At 40.2% G+C, this 19642-nt stretch overlaps 1 long non-coding RNA gene across 1 annotated transcript; it reads left to right on the top strand.

Annotated features, from left to right (window-relative positions):
• Positions 1-4110: 4110 nt before the first annotated feature.
• Positions 4111-12880, top strand: LOC309847396. The gene is made up of 3 exons (XR_014302431.1): positions 4111-4411; positions 8417-8658; positions 12765-12880. It is a non-coding gene; the product is annotated as an uncharacterized lncRNA (long non-coding RNA).
• The last annotated feature ends 6762 nt before the right edge of the window (positions 12881-19642 follow it).

Below are 19642 nucleotides of genomic sequence, written 5' to 3'. Positions count from 1 at the left end.
AACCTTCCTTCACAAGATCTTTGTATGACTTGCTCACTTATTTCATTCATTTTTCTGCAAACATCTCCTCCTCCTCCTCAGAGAGGCCTTTCCTGACACCCAATCTAAAGCTACCTCCACCCCCACCACTCTCTCTCCTTTTGTCCTGCCTTAATTTTCATCACAGCACTTAGCAGTGAAATTATTTAATAAATGTGTTATTTCCCTGACTGGCCTACAAGGATGGAAACTCTCTAGGCATGAGAAACATCTTCATTAAGTTGACTCCCTAAGTATCTAGAACAGTAGATACCTGATTAAATCCTAGTTAAATGAATAGATACAGTTAATAATTTATACTTGTGCCAGACACAGGACAAGGTGCTATGGAGACAGTGATGAATGAGAAAATTCTTACCCATAAGGAACTCACTCTCTTATGTAGTAGGTTCTTGCCATGTCTGCCTCGGACCAGAAGCACCAGCACGATCTGGGAATTTATTAGAAAGGGAAATTCTCAGGTCCGGCCTGGAACTGCTGGATTAGCAGCCCTGGGGGTGAGGCTGCAATCTGTGTTTTAACAAGCCCTCCTGGCAATTCCAGTGTCCTGTGGAGCTTGAGGACCATGGTCGTAGGGGTGAAGGCAGACCCGAACAGGTAAGGCTAGTATATGGGGGCAAGGGCCAGTAGTAAATGCTGGGCACTTTGAAAACTTTCTTTGTTAAGGATAAGACTGTTGTGCCAATACAAATACATCCCCGCAACGTACTGGGCCCTCTCCTTTTTCTTATCCTTTTCATTTTCCCAAAGGGAGTCAGCTTATATTCCGGACAGAGGGGAAACAAAAACAAAAACAAAAACGCAAACAGCTGGTCTAAAACCAAGGGAGTTGTAGCCTCGCTGAACTAGTTTTCCAAATCCAGTTAAACGAGGCTATAACTCCCGGGGCTGGCTCACCCTCCGTGTTGTTGAAATTCCAGAATCTCCCCACGAATGGGAACAACAGGCCCAGTGTTGCTCAGTGTGAGCCAGTGGAACACCTAGACAATAGAAGTCACTCACAAAACAAGGACTTAATGTAGCGCCAAGAATGGAAACCTCCGTGGAAGGTTAGCCTTGATCCGAGAAAGCAGGCCAGCCCCGTTTTGGCCTCTCTCTGTCCACTGACCACTGCCGGAATGTCTTTGCTTGAGGTTTCTGTCTGTTCTTGAAGGGCTGTTGCCACGACAGTTTCTAATGAACACCACTGGGCTGTTTCCTTACCACCCCGACAAACAGCAATCCGGCTGCAAGGCTCCCTCTGATTTCAACCCCAGATTAAAAAAAAAAAAAAAAAAAGACCTCCAGGACACTTCTACCTCATATTTATCCACTGATAAAACTGTGAGAGCCAGTTTAATTGGCTTGAATACCTCTCAGACTTGCTATCAGCTGATAAATCTGCAGGAGGCGCTTAGAAAATTAGGTTGGCCTTAATCTTATTTTAAAACTTGGAGTTGGAGGGGGAAAAATAAAAAAGAAAGAAAGAAAGAAAAAAAAAAAAAACCAGAGAAAGCATTTGACTAAGTTTTGGTGCAGTGAAGTTATTGGCTATTTCAAATGTTCTAGGATGTCGGCTGAAGCCCATATGAAAACAGTTAAATGCTATTCCAAGAGAATCCAATATGCTAGGAATATGATAGGGGACATTGAATGGAAAATTCTGTAATTACTATGTTCATATTTCATGGTAAAATATATTCAAGATTAACTGTCTTCTAAAGGAACAGTACATGTATCCAAAACATTTGGGGGCCGCTTGGTTGGGTGGGAAGGAGGAATAATTTAATTAGGCCACAGATAGAGTTTTCTTAGAATTCTTGGTCCTGTGTAGCTAGTTTTGAATTTCTTCTTTTACGGCCCTGAGCCACTGGTCATGAAATCAGCATTGTTAGGAAATAAACCTGATCAGCAGCCTTATCCTTTTGGTGCTACACGTATGGGGCGATTGTTGAGGCAGTGGGAGTGTGTAGAGTCGGGACGGCATCCCGAGGCATTGTTCCTATCTATAGAGCCCTCTGTGGGTTTCACAGCCATACACTGCCTTTGGACACCAGTCAGGTCTTCTGAAAATATACACGACGTTAAACCACAGGCTGAGTTTTCAATATGTTGTAAACATTCTCACAGAAAGTGCAAAAATGATTCACTGCCTGCCAGTGTTTGCTCTTAAGAGTGGCCAAGAGGGGCAGAGAATCGAAGGAAAGAGAAAAATAGAAAGAGACAGAGCCAAAGAAAGGGAGGGACACGTGAGAGAACGGAGGAGGGGACAAAGAAGATAGAGGGAATGAGAGAGAGGGAGGGACAGGAAGGGAAAGGGGAGAGAGAGGAAGAAAAGATTAAAAGGAAACTAGCAGCCTCAAGTACCCTAGAATGTTCAACTTGCTAAAAAACATCAAGGGAACAATTCAAGGGCGAACCTTACTTGCAGGATCCTGGGGTATAACAAGTCAATTGGCATGTGTTGAGCAGGTAACTGACAATGCCAAAGTCACTGCCTGTCCGCCCATCTAGACCCGCAACTTGAGAGATTCACTTGGATTTTGGATTCATTCCTCTGTGACCATTAGAGAGGAAATACTAATGCTCATCCAGAATGGATTTCCCAGTAGGGCTCATGGCTACTCATTACTATGAAGCTATGAGGGGCTTTCCAGGGTTTCCCAATTCTCAATGTATCTTCCACCTAGAGACAAAGCTCACTGGAGTCCATTACAGATTGCAGAGGGGGGAGGAAATACAGCAGGAAATGGTGTTTACGATATTTATAGTATGCATATATAAGAAAGAATATTCAGAGGAAATAATGCTGAGTGTGCTGATATTTTAATTTTTCCTTTTTCTTTTGTTTTAGTTAATGATATTTTTGTTTTACTGTTTTCTATACTTTTCAGCGTGAATTTACACAGCTTTTTAACACTTGTTTTTTTTTTTTAAGCGGATTTTTAACTGATTTTAGAGGGCCTTACTTTCTCTTGAATTCCACTGTACTCTTCCTTCTATTCCATATTCCTTCGAGTTGCTCACATTTTTCCAAGGACTTCACTTCTGAATTTCACAGACCCAATTTTAGATTTTAGATTTTAGACCCAATTTTAGACCCAGTGTTCACTATTTCAGCCCATCCTGTTTGTTCCACTTAATGACATATATGATTGCAGTGATTTTGCGAACTACCAAGAAAGCAGTGGTTTTCTACTTCATCCAGATTCTTGGGTTTCAAATCTCAGTGGCACAGTTTGTTAATTGTGTAACTGTGGGCAAGTTATATATTTTCTCTATAATTCCGTTTCCTCATTCATCAAATGGAGACAATACTACTACTTATTATATAACATTATAATAATACCACTTACCACATAGGGTTGTTGTGGAAGTTTTTTTTTGTTTTGTTTTGTTTTTTAAGAATTTATTTATTTATTTGATGGAGAGATAGCATAAGTAGGCAGACTGGCAGGCAGAGGGAGAGAGAGAAGCAGGCTCTCCGCTGAGCAGGGAGCCCGATGTGGGGCTTAATCCCAGGACTCTAGGATCATGAACTGAGCTAAAGGCAGACACTTAACTGACTGAGCCCCCAGGTGCCCCTGTTGTGGAAGTTAAATGAGTTGATATGAGTTAAGCACTTAGAATAATACACAGCATGATGGGAAATGTCTAAGACATGCCAGTTCTTATTTTGAGACACCCATTCATTCATATAGCCAACTTTTATTGATCAACTATTCTGTGCCTCCCCTTCATTGACCACAGGGCCTTTGCAGGATAGTGCCCTTTATCTGAAATATTTTTCTCTTAAGTTGATTAAATTATATATCTTTTGGACCTCAGCTCAAATGTCACTTTTTATTGACAGCTTCCCCTGAGCCCTTAGCAAAGATCATATTCTCAATGTCCTGATTCCTTTCCTTTATAACATTCATTAGGCTTTGTAATTATGCACTTGGCTTTTATTATTTGACTACTCTATGCCCCTTCCTAGACCATGTACCCCACGAGAACAAGGACCATGGAGATTTTGCTTACCATTATGTCATTAATGAGAGGCAGAGAGTAGATGATTAAGAGGTCATTGTGACCTGAGCCAGTGGGTAATTCTGTCATCACTGTGCTGAGAATTAAGGATGAGAAGATCAACAGTCCCTGTCCTGAAAGAGCTTGCCAACAGCTAGAGGCTGGAGTCCTGTCTGGCATCAATTCCAATTATCTGGGTGAACAAGGAGGAAGGCCAGACCTAAGGCAGTGACAATGCCTTAGCTCACCTGGCCCAGTGGCTTAACGACCTGCCTTGGCAGCCTCCGGAGCAACTGAGGGCATGGGCCCATGGGTCAGTGAGAATCTCAACAGAGAAGCAGACTAATGAGCTTCTGCAGAAAGTCGCACTTGGGAATCCTCGGTGCGTATTTATTTGCTGACCTAGCATTAGCCTGCAGCGCCACAAAGTTTCTGTCCATTTTTATTCCCACATAACTTATCCAGGCTGTTACTGACACTACCTCTGCAAAACTTTCTCTTCTCCTAAAAGCTATTTTTACATTTTAGTTGTGAATTCAGTGGTATATTTGTGATTCTCAGAGGTCTACTCTCTTTGGAACATGGCCCAGGCCTGCTGTTCTATGTATAACATTTGACTGCCTCTCCACATCTTGTTGGATGTCTCACTTACAGGCACACAAAATCCATCCACACAGTGTATGGTGGGAAGCAGAGATTGGAGGACTTCATCTCAAAACCTAAATCCAGTGGAACCTGTAACTTTTTTTTCCATTTTTTTTTTTTAAACTCACAAGAATAATACGTTGGCCGGGATAACTATCATCAAATGCATTTGTTAAGTACTCACTATCTTTGTAGGCTCTGGAGGATTGGGCTTTACAAGACTTTAGTTTCTCTGCTGTTAGCTGGCTATGGGACCATGGGTTTCAGAATTTCTTAGTGCATTGTGCCCTAGCTTTCTCTCTGTACTAGGGGAGTAATGGCAAGAGCTACATCATGAGGTTTCTGTGAAGCTTAAGTGTGATAACATCTGGAGCATTTAGACTTATGCATGTGTGGAGTCAGTGCATAGTCATGGTGGGAATACAGCTACTGATGCTGATGACACGTTCCTCAGTCACAAAGTCTATTGTTGTCTCAACTCAGGAAATTACTTTAAAGGTATCCTGGACTCATTATGTATCTAAGTATGTGGCTGAGGACATTCAGAAGATTGGAGAGCCTGGCATCTTCCACTTAAGTCACACAGAATCCCTACAAAACTTTTTAAGAACAATGACCAATGTATGGTTAAAAATGATCAAGCACATAGGGAAACAAGGCACCAAGAGTGAGAACCAGCAGAAACAATAAAAAGCAAAAACATCATTATAAAGATTTCAGATATTGGACTCATCAATAAAAGGTCATAAGACAATTCTTTTTTTTTTTTTTGAATGTTTAAGTGAATAAAAGGCAAGCTTCAGAATAGCTACAAGCTATTATCCATCTTCAGAAATGGCAGAGATGAACTCTGAGTATCCTAGCAGCTGAATATGTTTTCTTCAGCTCTTCCATTTGCCTTGGTCCTCTAGTCAGCCTGGTCTGCAATTTCCAATTTCCTTGAAACCAGTCCTCCTGGCTGGGGCACTCACTATTATCTTCCTTCCCTTGAGGACATGGTTGATGCCACTTCCTGCACTTCTTGGACAGAGCTGGAAATATTCCCATGAAGGGACAGAGGTCCTGGGACCTCAGCTTGTGTTAGGGCAGTAGCATATCTCTTTCCCTGTCCTCTGTCCACTTTGGTTCCTATTTCATAGGAAAGAGGCCTCTAAATGGTCCAAATGATAAGGAAATGTATTATTTCACAGAACAGAAAATCAAAGGGTAAGCTGGGCTTTAGGACAGGTTACTTAACGGTTTAGCAACAGTCCCAGATTATTTCTCTCCATCCTCTATCCACACCACTGGCTTCATTCTATAGCTGGTTCCACTCACCATCTCAAGATGGCTGTCAGAGACAATTAAGAGTATGGGTGTCTTTGCTCAAGCGCAGTCAGGGAGAGAAAACCAGATTCTGCCCCAAACCATTGGATAAAAGGGTTCCTACTGTCTGATCAGGCCAACAAAGTTGTGAGACTACCAAAAACATTTACTGATTGGTTTAAGTCTGAATTCCTGAACCAATCTCTGGCAAGGAAGAATTCATTTATGCAAATTGCTTAGACCAGTGGTTCATGGTTTTCCACTGGGCTGAAACTAGCCCTGTAAGGACATTGCAGAGGCTGTTATTTTCCTCACAATGATTTGGGGAAACAAGTAGATGAGAAGCTAAATGTCTTATGGAGGGTAAGGGAACTGCAATAGAGAATCATACAATAATGAACTGCCCTCTTACCTGTAGGACTTTCAAAAAAATAACAACGTTATGGAGGGGTACCTGGATGGCTCAGTCAATTGAGCTACTGACTCTTGGTTTCAGCTCAGGTCATGATCTTGAAGTCATGAGATCAGGGTCATAAGATTGGGCTCCTCACAGAGTCTGTTTGAGATTCTCTCTCTCCTTTTTTCTCTGTTCCTTCCCTTGCTTGTGCTCAGTCTCTAAGATAAATTAATAAATCTTCTAAAAAAAAACAGCCTTATTGAGATATGATTCATATGCTATAGTACTCACCTATATAAAATATACAGTCTATTCTTTTTAGATTATTTAAAATTTTGCAGCTCTAATAACAATCAATTTTAGAATGTTTTCATTGCCTGTGTGGCAAATAGACTCCCACAGCAATCAGCCTCCCCCCACCCTCTCATCACCCACAATACCTAAACTACTTCTGTCTCCATAGATTGGCTATTCTGGGCACTTCCTACAAATAGAATGAAACAATATGTGACTTTTGGTGACTGGCTTCTTGGCATGTTTTCAAGGTTCATCCCCCGTTGTGGCATGCATTGGAGCTTCATTTCTCTTTAGTGCAAATAATATTCCATTGTATGGATATACCACATTTTATTCATGCATTCATGAGTTGATGGCCACTGGAATTCTTTCCACTTTGGGACTGTCATGAATAACACTTTGGGAATTCATGCACCTGCCCCAGTTTTTGCAAAGCACATGTTTGCATTTCTCCTGGGAATATAACTAGGAGTGGAATTGCTGGGTCATATGGTAACTCTATGTTTAAGATTTTAAAGAACTGCCAGATTGGTTCCCAAAGCATTTTTATTTTTCCCTGACCTGCAAATGGAAATGTCCTTGTTTCTAATTATTTGTATTAAATGACTCCGATTTACATATAAACATAGAGCCTTGTTTTGTGCAGTCATTGGATGAAATGAGGGCAGGCCTTACTATAGGCTTAGTTGGAACTTTACTAGGAAGTGGTCACCACAGAAAAATCACATCACTGACAACTACACTGTTTGTTGTATTGGAGTTACCAAAAAAACAAAAACAAAAACAAAAAAACAAAAAAACCCCACACCTTATATCCAGTCTATGCCAGTGGCTCCCACCAGACCTGATTGTTCCCACCACCCACTGGCAATGACTGGAGTCCTTTTTGGTTGCCTGAAATGTGGAGTGGAGGTGCTCCTGACATCTAGTAGGGCATTCCCCACAATAAATAATTATAGAGCCCCAAGTGTCCACAGTGCCAAGGTTGAGAAACCCTAGTGTATACTCAAAAGTTCTCTGATTCAGACTGTATCTTCCCTCGAGCACAATCTTCCCACTTGTCATTGTATACTTATTGGAGTCAGGCTAGGCGTTTTCTGATCGAAATGCATATAACTTTATTAAATGAAGTGTCTATGTGTCTTTTACATGGCAGTTAGGGAATTAGACTGAATTTATAAAATATGTATTCCTGAATTTCATTTCATGGTAAGTACAGGGGATACTACAAATCCTATAAATCTGCTAGGGGAGTCAGTGGTTTGGACCTCTCAATTCAACAATGGGAGCTGGGTGGATCTTCTGTAGACCGCTGAGCCCTGCAGGGAAATGGTGGGTGTGGAGGGGAGTTGGGACTCTCTGAAGAAGGTAGGGCAAGGAGAATGCTGGGCAGAGAGTCAACCACGTCTGCTATGGTTACCGATGTTTGCCAAGATCCTGGTTTTAGATCCCTGGGTAGCCTGCTTGTATTCTCCACCTTCTTGCCAAAACTACCCTTGGCACCTTATAACCCTCCATATTCCCTTCATCCTTCCTTCCTTTTTCTTTCTTTCTTAAACTCATCTCAGGAAATTCTGTCATTTGCAACCAAAAGGAACCAGAAGTAAAACAAAGGCAGGTGCAAAATAACTACAAGTGGTGGGGGGCGGGGGGGAAAGAGCATGGCATTCTCAATCTCCTAAACTTCAAGAGGGACTGTCACTGATATGATTTAAACCTGTTTTTCCCACTGGGTCTTATCAGCACCAGATGTTGCGATGGAATGTATCCATCCAAGAAGATGACAGTAGATGGAGAAACTTAACTTGCATATTGAGACTGGTGCAAAGCTTGCATGTGGACAGCAGAGCCCCCACAACAAAAGAGCTGTCATGGGACGAATAAGAGCTGAAAATATTTCCTGCCTCTGGGAAGTCGGGGCTATGAAACTTTGTTCTACTCAGCAATCAAGCAACACATTTCTTCACTGGTCTGTGAAGAGCAAGGTAGTTCTAGAGTTGACCAGTTAACTCTTTCTTTGCAGTTCAAAACCTTCCTGTGCAGAAGCAACACAGCCTATATATGCATCCCTACGTGAGCATGTGTAGGTGAAATTCAGATTCCTAGGTTCTGACCTAAGGGATAACTAGGATCACAGGTCCGGCCGGTATGGAGCCTGTATTGTAAACAAGATGCTTCCCCCTCTCCCTTCCTGTTCCCTTTGAATCAAGCTTCGATAATCGTCCCGGAGATATAATGATTTAGGTCTTTTTCCCTGACTGAGGCAAGAGTTGGGAAAGAAAATGCTGCCAGAGTTTTTCCTGCTGCAGGGAGCTTCATCAGATCTGTCTGTCAGCTCAGCTTTCTGGCCCAAGAAGCTGGCTCTTCTGGGGCTGGCTGACGTTGCCTCTGTAATGGAATTTCCTTTGCTGCAGAACCTGTGGCCTGCATCCTGCTGAGCACAGATTCTGTGGCTACTTGGTAAGAGTTCCTTAAACCAGCCTCGACTGAGCGATGGTTAGGAATGGGGCACTCAGGCCTTGAGAGCACACGGATCGCAGCATGGACAGCAGGGACAGCGGGGCAATGGCGAGGAGAATGCCCATCATCACCCCTGCGGGGTGTGAGGCCACTGATCATGCCAGCAGCCTTATGAAACGTGCTCTCATGCCCCTATAAAAGAGTTACTCTTGATAAAGACCAGGGTTTGAGAATTTGATGGATGTATTTATATATGTATCTAACCCCTGATGGGCTGAGGTTTCTGTGTTTCCAACGGACTTTGATGTGGAGGAGAAAGTACATTTCAGCAAGAATTCCATGCGGGAGAGAAGGCTTGGGTGCCCTCCTCCACCCTCCAAAGACTTCTGAATCAGATAGAAAGCAGGTCCTGAGGATATGAAAAGTTGAAGTGCTATAGAAAACAGTAATTTCAGCTGGGATCGCTGGTGGGTGTGGAGAGATGACTCAGATTCATGAAAGAGAATCAAAGAGATGCTGGAAAAGAAAAATGCATTTGGTAGCATATGGTTGTTTTACACTTTTCTTGTTGGGAATGAGGGTAGGGTCGTCTAGAAGAGGGAACCTAGGCCATGCAGTAATGTTTGGGTAAGGTAGAGAGGTAAGTGCCTCCTGCCGAGGCCAGAAATAACCTCAGGAAGAAGGGTAAACTGTCTTGGTAGTAGAAATTTCATACCACATTGATGCCAGCTCTTCATGGATAGCAAATATCAGAAACTCAGGTCACCTCTGCTCATCCTGAGATAGACATTGCCAATGGATCACAGCATACCTTTTCACTCTAGGCAACCATTAACAATCAGTCAAGGTCAATCATGATGAGATATAAAAGGACACTAAAGTATTTGACCAGGGAAGATCTGAGAGAATATCTTAGACTAGATGAGACGCAGGAAAAACTAACATTATAGAAGGATTCCAAAGCCTCGGGAATTTGGGGAAGATTCTCTGATTTCTTTCTAAACCTTGTATCAACATTAATAAAATCAACTATTATTTATCAGAACTTTCCATGCACTGAGCTGGTTTTTGTGTCATTTAGTCCTCCCCCTAGAGCTGTGAGGGGCTGTGATTCCCATTGTGCAGATAAGGGAACTGAAACTCAGCAAAGTTAAGAGGGTCACACAGAAGTACAACTGCAGGGGGTCAATTTTAAGCTACCACTCAAAATCCAGAGCCCATGGGCCCAAGGAGATCTCTCTCAGTCTAAGTGAGCCTGCGGTATTGTAAAGGCACAGCTCAAGACAGACTTCTGGCCAGCTCCCTCTGATTTGTTTATCCCCTAAATTACCTGTGCAGAGATTTCTGCCATCCACCATCTCCCTTCTCCCTGACTGTGGAGGATAGCCTTTGTAGTAAGGAGAAGCATGCAGAAACTGTAAGCTGACACCTCGCCTTGGTCATTTCCATGACTTATGAGCACTTCAGACACACAATTGCTAAACACTCTTGCATGATACTCATTTTCCTCGGATCCCAGCTGCCTGGGAGTTCGGAAAAAAAGCTGGGGCCAGCTCTAGGGTCAGCCGAACGAACAGATGGGGATGCGCAGAGGTGACACACGATCATTCCTTGGCATCTGCTGGGCCTGTCGCGGCTGCTTTGGCTGGCTGATGCCTTGACCCAGCTAATCCTGTTGGTCATCCTGGGCCGGCTGTGTTGTGTCACTCATCCCAGCCCCTAGGGTAACTTCTAATTACAGAGGGTTTCTTTCCTTCTGAAAGTCATGCTGGTAGTGTTCTGACTACCTGCTTCAATTTTGGCCTTGGCTTGGCCTTCAGCCAACAAATGGCCCATGCATAGGGCTAAAGGAGTATCTAAGATGCCAGATTCTAGGTAGTTTACTGATAACATTAGTCTATTTCCAGGCCCTTCCTCTCCTGGCGTACAAACGCCATGACAACATCTCATGGCAACAATGCTTACATACTTACTACAGTTAGCTAGATTTTTTAGAATGCCATGCTGACCAAAAATGGAAGACACAGTCTTATTTTAGGGCAGTTCTTTGGGTCTGGGGCCACTGATATCATTCATCATCTATTTACCTCTCTATTAGTTACGGAGTACCTATTATATGCCAATCAACCTTATTAGGGGGACCTCCACATCAGCAGTGGAAAAAAAACCCCACAAAACTAATTTCATTAGTGTCACCATAGAATTTACTGTCTACCGAAAAAGGTTGAACAAAGCAAGTTAGAAACAAATTAGTGCAATTGTAATTTGAGCAAAGCTATACAGGAAAAAAGTATTTCAGGAACAGATACGTGAAGACCCAGAAGCAGGAAGGAGTTTGGCTTGCTTTAGGAACTTGAAGGTGGCCACTGGGGCTGAAGTGTAATAGGCAGTGGGCTTGGGGCAGGAGACTGGAATAGGTTGGGTCATGTAGCATCATGCTAGAGAGCTTAGGTTGTGTGTTTCACTGGAACAAACTAAGAGGTTTTAGGCAGAGAAATGGCATAATCTGGGCAATGTTTTCAAACAACTTGTTTTTCTGCATTGTGGAGACTATTTTGGTCAGAGCTAGAGTGGAGGAAATAAGATAAATGAAGAGGTTATCACAATACCTCAGGCACACTAAGATGGCTGTAATGAGAATGGAGAAATGTCAGAGAGTGGGAAAAATTATTGTTTCTGGTCATTTGGGGACAAAATGACGACAGATGAATGGCCTGGTTGATTCAGCTTCTCCATGGTGAATTTAAAGATTCGGGGGAAAGAAAATCTACTTAGAAATTGTGTCTAATTATGTATTATATGAGAGTAATCAGGTAACTACACACAGATTTTCTATAAAAATATTCACTGCAATGCTGTTTTCAACTAGCAAAAAATTATAGTCTGAAGGTCCCAAATATCCTACCTAGGAACTTGTCTAAGATATCACAATTTATCTGTATAATGGAATTTTATGAAACAATTATCAAAGATGAAATAAATCTATTGACATAGACAGATATTCATAATATAGAAGTTGAGTAAGGCATATTTAAGATAAATATGGTTGATATGGTGCCATATTTTGGATGACATCTGCATAGAAAAAGAAATCTCTCAGATCATACCCAACCAAACATTAATGGTGAACACTGGGTGGGAGAAATCATAGGCAGTTGTGAATCTTTTTTCTTTCCTATTTCTATTTTCTGTTTATTCTATTGTGTACCAGAATGTTCTTTTGTATAACTTTACAAAGTAGTGGATTGGTAGTAATTGTGCTTTTCTGTTGTTGCCACACATACTGCTTTACTCATTGAGCTTTGGCACATGACTAATATGTTCTTTTCTCTTTGATCTTGCTCATAATCTTCATTTACTTCCTTCTGGAATATCCTCCCTACTCTCTCTTCCTTGTATCTCTTCTATAAACAGGGTGTGGCCATGTAATTTCTCATGCAAACTGGGACACTTTCATAAATGAAAGAAGCCGATAGGATACCACAATACAGCTAAATTGGTACATCTGGTCAACCTCTTAAAATCCTTTGCTCATTTGGCATCTCTTTCGTAATGCTCTCTCTGCCGTTTTTTATACTCCATCCTTTGGCGATAGTAGTCAACATAACTTTTGTCTTATGTTTTTTTCCAGATAGTCATTTTCATCTTTGATTGTTATTGACCATTTCACCTGCCTGTGTCTTCCTTCTCAACTAGAGACAATAAGCTCAGTGACAGCAGACACAATATTATCTACCAAGCTTTCCTGACTTTGATACCTAATAAATGCTCAATAAATGTTTTCCTTATTTAGTTGTAAAATTATTCTCTCATTCCAGGCACCTGGAAAAAAAAATTACTCAGATGAGAAAGAGAGTTACAGCAAGCCTCTTGGGAAGGTGTAGCTAACAGAAACATAGCCAAATCAAGCCAGGTTTCCAGTTTTCCAAGAGTCAGGGAGCCCTATGGAAGTACTCTAACCCAAACTGTGGAAATTGGGAACAAATGCTTTTGGAAACTTCACGTGTTTGGGGGCGGGGGTTTCTTTACAGACTTGTAGGCCACATGGCGGTTTCAAGTTTTGGTACACAAGGCTTGGGAGTGAAAGTCAGATGTGATTAAAAATACACGTCTTACAGATGTCTGGATGCTGTTCAAATCCCCAAAAGTGTGATAGAAAACCCAGTTGCTTTCCAGATTTTTAGGGCAGGGGAAAAAGGCCATCATGGCCCCTTTGTCTCCTTATTGAATGGGTATGTTCAAGTGACATTTTAAATTTGTAGTGTTATCTCAGCTGCTTGTTTACCTTTTTAGTGGTCCTGCTCACTGCCCTGAAACTGAAAGCAGGGTAATTGGGGGAACATGTGACATGTCCCAGGAGACGAAAAGTTCTCATTATTTTTAGCATATGCTAAGTAAGCCTAGGTAAGTGCAACACACTATAAACACAATTTATGGAAATGAAAAAATATAAAATCCTGGATACTGCCTCCCTGATACCAAAATAGAGCAGTATTATTTTCTTCAGCATTTTCCTATGTTCTTATTTTTAAAAAGAGAAGTTATATTTTATTTATTTGACTTATTTTTTTTTATAAACACTCTCTAACCATATCCAGCTGTCTGGCTTTGTTTATAATAACCTGTTTACTCATCATCAATTTAAACATACAATCTGAACATCTGTCTCCTTCTACCCCAACTTATTTGCTTTCAGTCTTCATTTCAGCTTGAACTTGAAGGTCAACATCTTTTTCTTCTGGGCTCAAAGGAGTTTTGAGAGGTATGTTTAATTTAAAAATTCACATCCCACCAACCGCCCCCCCCTCAGAAAATAAAAAAGGAAAAAAACTGGTCTCTGTTACACAGAGAGAAAACAAAGTAGGAAAGAAAGGCACTTTGTTTTGCCAGACAAAGACAGGCTATCAATTTTCATAAATCTGCATTCCCAAGACAACTGCTCACGTCTGGTAAGAGGTCCATTTCTTTGAACTTACATACCAGAAAGTATTTTTTCCCTTGTCTCAGAAGGCTGAAGAATATAGTTAATAATAGTATATGTAGAACTTAAGTAATCGAATACAGATAATTTTGTTAATTTCAACAATTCTATTTTATAAGGATGGGGTTCCTTGGGGTTGGGAAATTGGTCCAGAGCTAAGTAGGGGAGCCCTGAACAACAACTTAGACAAATACGCTCTCCAGTTTTCTAGAAAACATTCCTTGCCACCATCATATGTGTTTGTGTACATTTACATGTCAGTTTGTTAATTATAAGATGGACATTTAAATATATTATTGAAACAAGGGGAATCTGGCACAACTCTGACAGGATTGGCTAACTGTATTAAAACTGTTTTGTTTCAAAGAGTCAAATATTACTAATATTTACTGGTTTTGTAAATGTATATGCTGTAAAGTCTTATAACTTTTGTGCTTGCTCTTTTCTGTCTCCCCCTCCAGTTTTAACCACCGAATAACCAACATTCTTGTACACATACAACCCTAACCATACATACATACCAACCTCAAGTATGCGTATGTATAGTATCTGTCAGCCTTAATCCATTTCCTAGTGAAGTTTTATAGCTGGGTCTTTGAGACAGACAGGGCTCATGTTACTAAGACTGCCTAATATACATATAGCTCATTAAACAATGAGAGCTTCATAAATCACTAAGCATAAATAGCATAGATCAGTTGATGCAACATACTGAAAGACCTAGGTTTTAAAATGAATCATTGTTCCTGCATATTCGTAGTATAGGAGAGTCCCACAGTTGGTTTTTAGAGTCATCCAGACCAGATTTCTGATGCAAGTCACTTTGTATGCCCAACAGACATTTAGCTTTCTTGGACTCTTAAGGATTTTGAGTCAGCAGGTTGGGGTAGATCCTGCGGATGTGCAATTTTCAAAGGGGCTTCGGATAATCTTCATGGTGGGGTGGTTTGGGGAGCAACACTAGACCTTTGCTGTTCACAGTGTGGTCCATGGATCAGCAGCATTGGTATTACCTGGAGGTAGGTTAGAGACAAAGAATCTCGTGCCCCACCCAGGTCTAACAAGTCAGAATCTGTATGCCAGCCGCATCCCCAGGTAATATGTATGAACATTAATGTCAGAGAAGCACTGTTCTAGACCAGTAGAATGATTATCACTGTCTTTAATATAAATCCATAGCCCCAAACTCTATCTTATTTTATTTTATTGTACTTTTTGGCAGTTCAACATATCCTATAACTTCATATTGTGAATCTCAGTTCAGGGAGTATGTTTTCATGATGCTGAACTTATTGGTTGAATCAGTTAGTCTGGTCAGGTAAGTGGTTAAGTTTGTGAAGACATAAATGAACTCTCAAGAAGCCCCAATCCATCAGCCAAGATAATTATTCATTATAATGTCAACCAAAATACCTACTTGAGTGATTGAATCATTGCCGTTGCAAAGCCTTGTTCTGATGGGGCACTATGGTGATTTGCCATGACAAGAGCAGGACGCACCTTGTATGTTTTCACTGGAGTCATGGCGTGTGGGTTAAAATCCTGGAGTTTGGAAAGGAAAAGAGGTGGGTTTCAGTTCTGGTTTGTCCACTTATTACCTGCATGTTCTTGGGCATTTTTTCCTCTTTGAGCCATAGCTTCCTGATGTGTTAAGTGGAAATAATAAGAGGCTCTGCCTCCTCGTGCTTGGCATATCATACCCATGTTATAAAGGTCAGTTCCAATGTTTTTATCATTCAAAGGGTTTTAGGAACTAGTTGTTTTGTTTTTGAGTTATGGTTTATGATAGAATTCACACTTGAAAATGTATAGAGTATAGTCTTGGTTTGGGAATGGCCAGGAAGCCAGGAAGCTTTATCATGAGCAGTCTATGTAAATATAAGTAAATTAAGGAGAATTGAGTACATCTCATTTAATTTATGGATCTTGATAGTCCTTTTGAAGAAACCCCAGGGGATTATCCAAGCATATATGAATCCTCTACGTGAATTCTGGATCTGGTTCTCATATACCTGTGATTTCACTTAATATTTATTACTAAGCTGTAAGAGCCATAGGACCTTTGAATAGCATTGGTTTTCTCTGAATTATTGAATGGCTTTCCTGAAGGGGCATTGGAGTAAGTGGCAAATCACAGCACAGTTGGCCTGGCTTCTAGCCCAACATTTGAATTCAGTAGTTTCCGATTAAAGTGAATTTTCAGGGCAAGGGATATATAAATGCCAAAACACATAGCCTGGAGCTTGGTGGTAGGGGGAAGGAGCAAAGATGGTTCCTTTGGTAACTGTGTATGTGTGCACAAGAGTCTTATCCATACTCAGCTTCACCCCAACTTGCTTCTTCACCTCCCCCTCCCAGAGGCACTGCCCACTGTTTGGTCTCCTCAGTATTTGGTAAAGTCCCTTGTGGTATTAACTCCAGAGCCAATTCTCAGAAAACATTTGGGGTTTCAAAATCACTTTTCCTCCAATAATAACTTGCAAGAGGAAAAAAAAATACAATTGATGATAGTAACATTTTTTTTTTAACTGACTCAGTACATTTGTTTTGGTTTTTATGTGGGTCTGAATGACTACATTCATTATACATATATACATTACCCAACAGTAAGCCACTTTCAGTCATTTACTCTTAATCACTGCTGGTAACTGTAGAAATGATTTGATGATATATATTGAGATTTGTGAAAGTTTGCATTTTTTGAACATTTTATTTGAACTAGTGATCCTCAGGTTTATTAATAACTATCTGCCTGCCCTTAATAGATTTTCTTTTTTTTTCCACAGAGTTGTGGGATAGCAATTTTGAAACTACTTTCTGTGTAAACTAGGACTGAACAGATGAGTAAACAGATAGAAGATAGTAGGAGCAATACTTGAGATTTTGGAGAAGAGAGTCACAAATACAAAAAGGGCAAAAATTAGAATAAATCTTCTTCTGTTAAATTGGAATTGACAGTCATTTCAATAGTAGGTCATATAATACTCATTATTTTTTAACATATATAGCTATGGATACAGTTCTAGAGATGGATACAAGTACCTATATGCACATACTCATGAGAGAGTATGGATATACAAATTTGTATTTTCCAGCTCTGTAGGTTGAAAGAGTCTAGAATGAATAACCTTTGGTGGCCATATGCATTCCTATTTTGGTCCCAAAATGCCATTTTCCCCTAAAAGGAACTAAGACCCCTTGGAGAAATAGCTGATTCTAGGGGAGAGGCAACAAACAAAAATGAATAAAAAACAATATAGACTTGGAACTTCATGCTATGTCTGAAAGTAAGAAGTGTTCAAAGATTTATGGGAGTATGCCAAAAGGACATGGGTATCAACATAAAGGAACTTCCACTAAGTAAATCTGGAACACTTGGAGTATCAAAGTAGAGATAATAATAGACTATGACCCATTAAATAAAATAGGAAACCATGAGTCCATATAGCTATAATTAGTTAAGGAGAAGGAAGGGTTTTCCTTCTAGGAGACTATAACTGAGAAATGCAGAAAGAAGGATGGCATCAGAAAACCACCATATGGCAACTATCTCAGTAACAATGAATTCAACCTAAAATAGTCAACATATGCTAAACCCAATGGGTCAAAGTTTGAGGAGTAATAGATATTTCCCTAGTTTTGTAAAATATGTATTAATTACAAAGGAGAAAAAAATGTATCTTCACAAATGAGAAACGTAGCAGACACCACTTTAACCAAAGGGTCAAAGTTGACATCCTGAGTAATGAGACAAACCCACATGAGGAGCCTTATGATGGGATGCTCTGAGCACCCCAGCTACAGTATTCCTGTGGCAAATGCATAACCTAAAACCACTTGGTAGGAAATATTTGAGCAATCTGGAGTGAAGGACATTTTACAACGCATGGGCCTTTATTCTTTAAAGATATCAATATTGTGAAAGACAAAGGACAGTTGAGGAATTGTTCTAAAGGTTTTATTTATTTGAGAAAGAGAGAGCCCATGCACACGTGGAAGCAAGTGGGAGGGGGGTAGAGGGAGAGACTCTCCAGCAGACTCCCTGCAGAAAGCAGAGCCTTATGCAGGGCTCCATCTCAGGACTTAAGATCAGGACCTGAGCCTGCAACCTCAGCCAGACTAAAGTCCCACGCTTAACTGACTGAGCCATCCAGGCAACCCTAGGCATTGTTTTAGATTACAGAAAGCCAGAGGCTTATGACAACTGAAGAAAATGTATGATCCAGGATTTTATTTGCTATAAAGACCATTAGTAGGACAATTGGAGAAATCTGCATAAATTCTTTAAATTAGACCATATATACCATCAATGTTAATTTTCTATCAGATTTTTATATGTGCTTCTATAGGAGAAAATCTGTAATTTTAGGAAATAAACACAGAAGCATTTAGGTGTTAACATGTATCATGTCTGTGAGTTACTCTTAAATGGGAGAGAAGAGAGCTTGGAGGAAAGAGGGGAAGGCAGAAGGGAAAGGAAAAGAGAGAAAGAGAGGGTTAGGGAAATGGAGAGGGGGACAGGGAGAGGAGGTGGGGAGAGAGATTCGTAAAGCAAATGTGGTGAAATGTCAAAATGTGGGAAATCTAAGTAAAGGCATGTAAGGGATTATTTTGTACTCCCCTCCGTCTAACCTGTAAATTTAAAACTAGGACAAAATGACAAGTTAAAAAAAAATGTACTTTTGATTGGATAAGTTCACTTCTAAGAATCTCTCTTCAGTATATGAGTACAGATAACAACTTATATACAAAGTGTTTATTATAGAATTATCTACAATACAAAACTAGAAATAATACATATATAAACTCATAAGAGAATGTACAAATGTTTAGACATAAGCATTTAAAAATACTATATAGTCAGTGAAATGAAGTTTTTCCAAGAAATTTAATTAAGTGGAAAATACTATAATGATAATAATTATAAATATGAACTCAATTATGCAAAAATATATATAAAATAAAAAGGAGGTATACTAATATGTTCATGGAGCATTTCCTTAAAGAGAAGAAGTGAAGATTGCTTTCTTAAAAATGTATTGATTTTCATACTTATTCATAATTAACATAATTCCAATAAGAAAGTAAAATATTTATTTTCATAGCTTCTAATTTAAGATTCTGTTTGATCTGAACAACTGTGAGGTTTTCAGTAAAAGAATATGGTGATCATGGGGTGCCTGGGTGGTGCATTTAAGCGTCATTGGATTCTTGGTTTCTGCTCAGGCCCTGGTCTCAGGATCATGGGATTGAGCCCTGTGCCAGGCTTTGTGCTTTGCATGGAATCTGCTTGGGATTCTCTCTCCCTCTCTCTCTCTCTGCCCTTCCTACTTACATTCTCTCTCTCTTAAATAAATGTATAAACATTAAAAAAAAAAAAAAAGAATATGGTAGTCAAAAACTAGAAAAACTTTTTCAACTACAAGATTACCTCAAATATGGGCACTTTAGAGACCTCAATTTATAAATTAGCATACTAATTAGAAATTTTGACTTGTCAACACATTGGTAGTTTAATTAATTTTTTG

Source organism: Mustela nivalis (assembly GCF_964662115.1).
Source record: "Mustela nivalis genome assembly, chromosome: 1".
In the NCBI taxonomy this organism is placed as follows: Eukaryota; Metazoa; Chordata; class Mammalia; order Carnivora; family Mustelidae; genus Mustela; species Mustela nivalis.
Note: the sequence above shows the minus strand (reverse complement) of the source record. Positions and strands in the feature narration are given on the sequence as shown.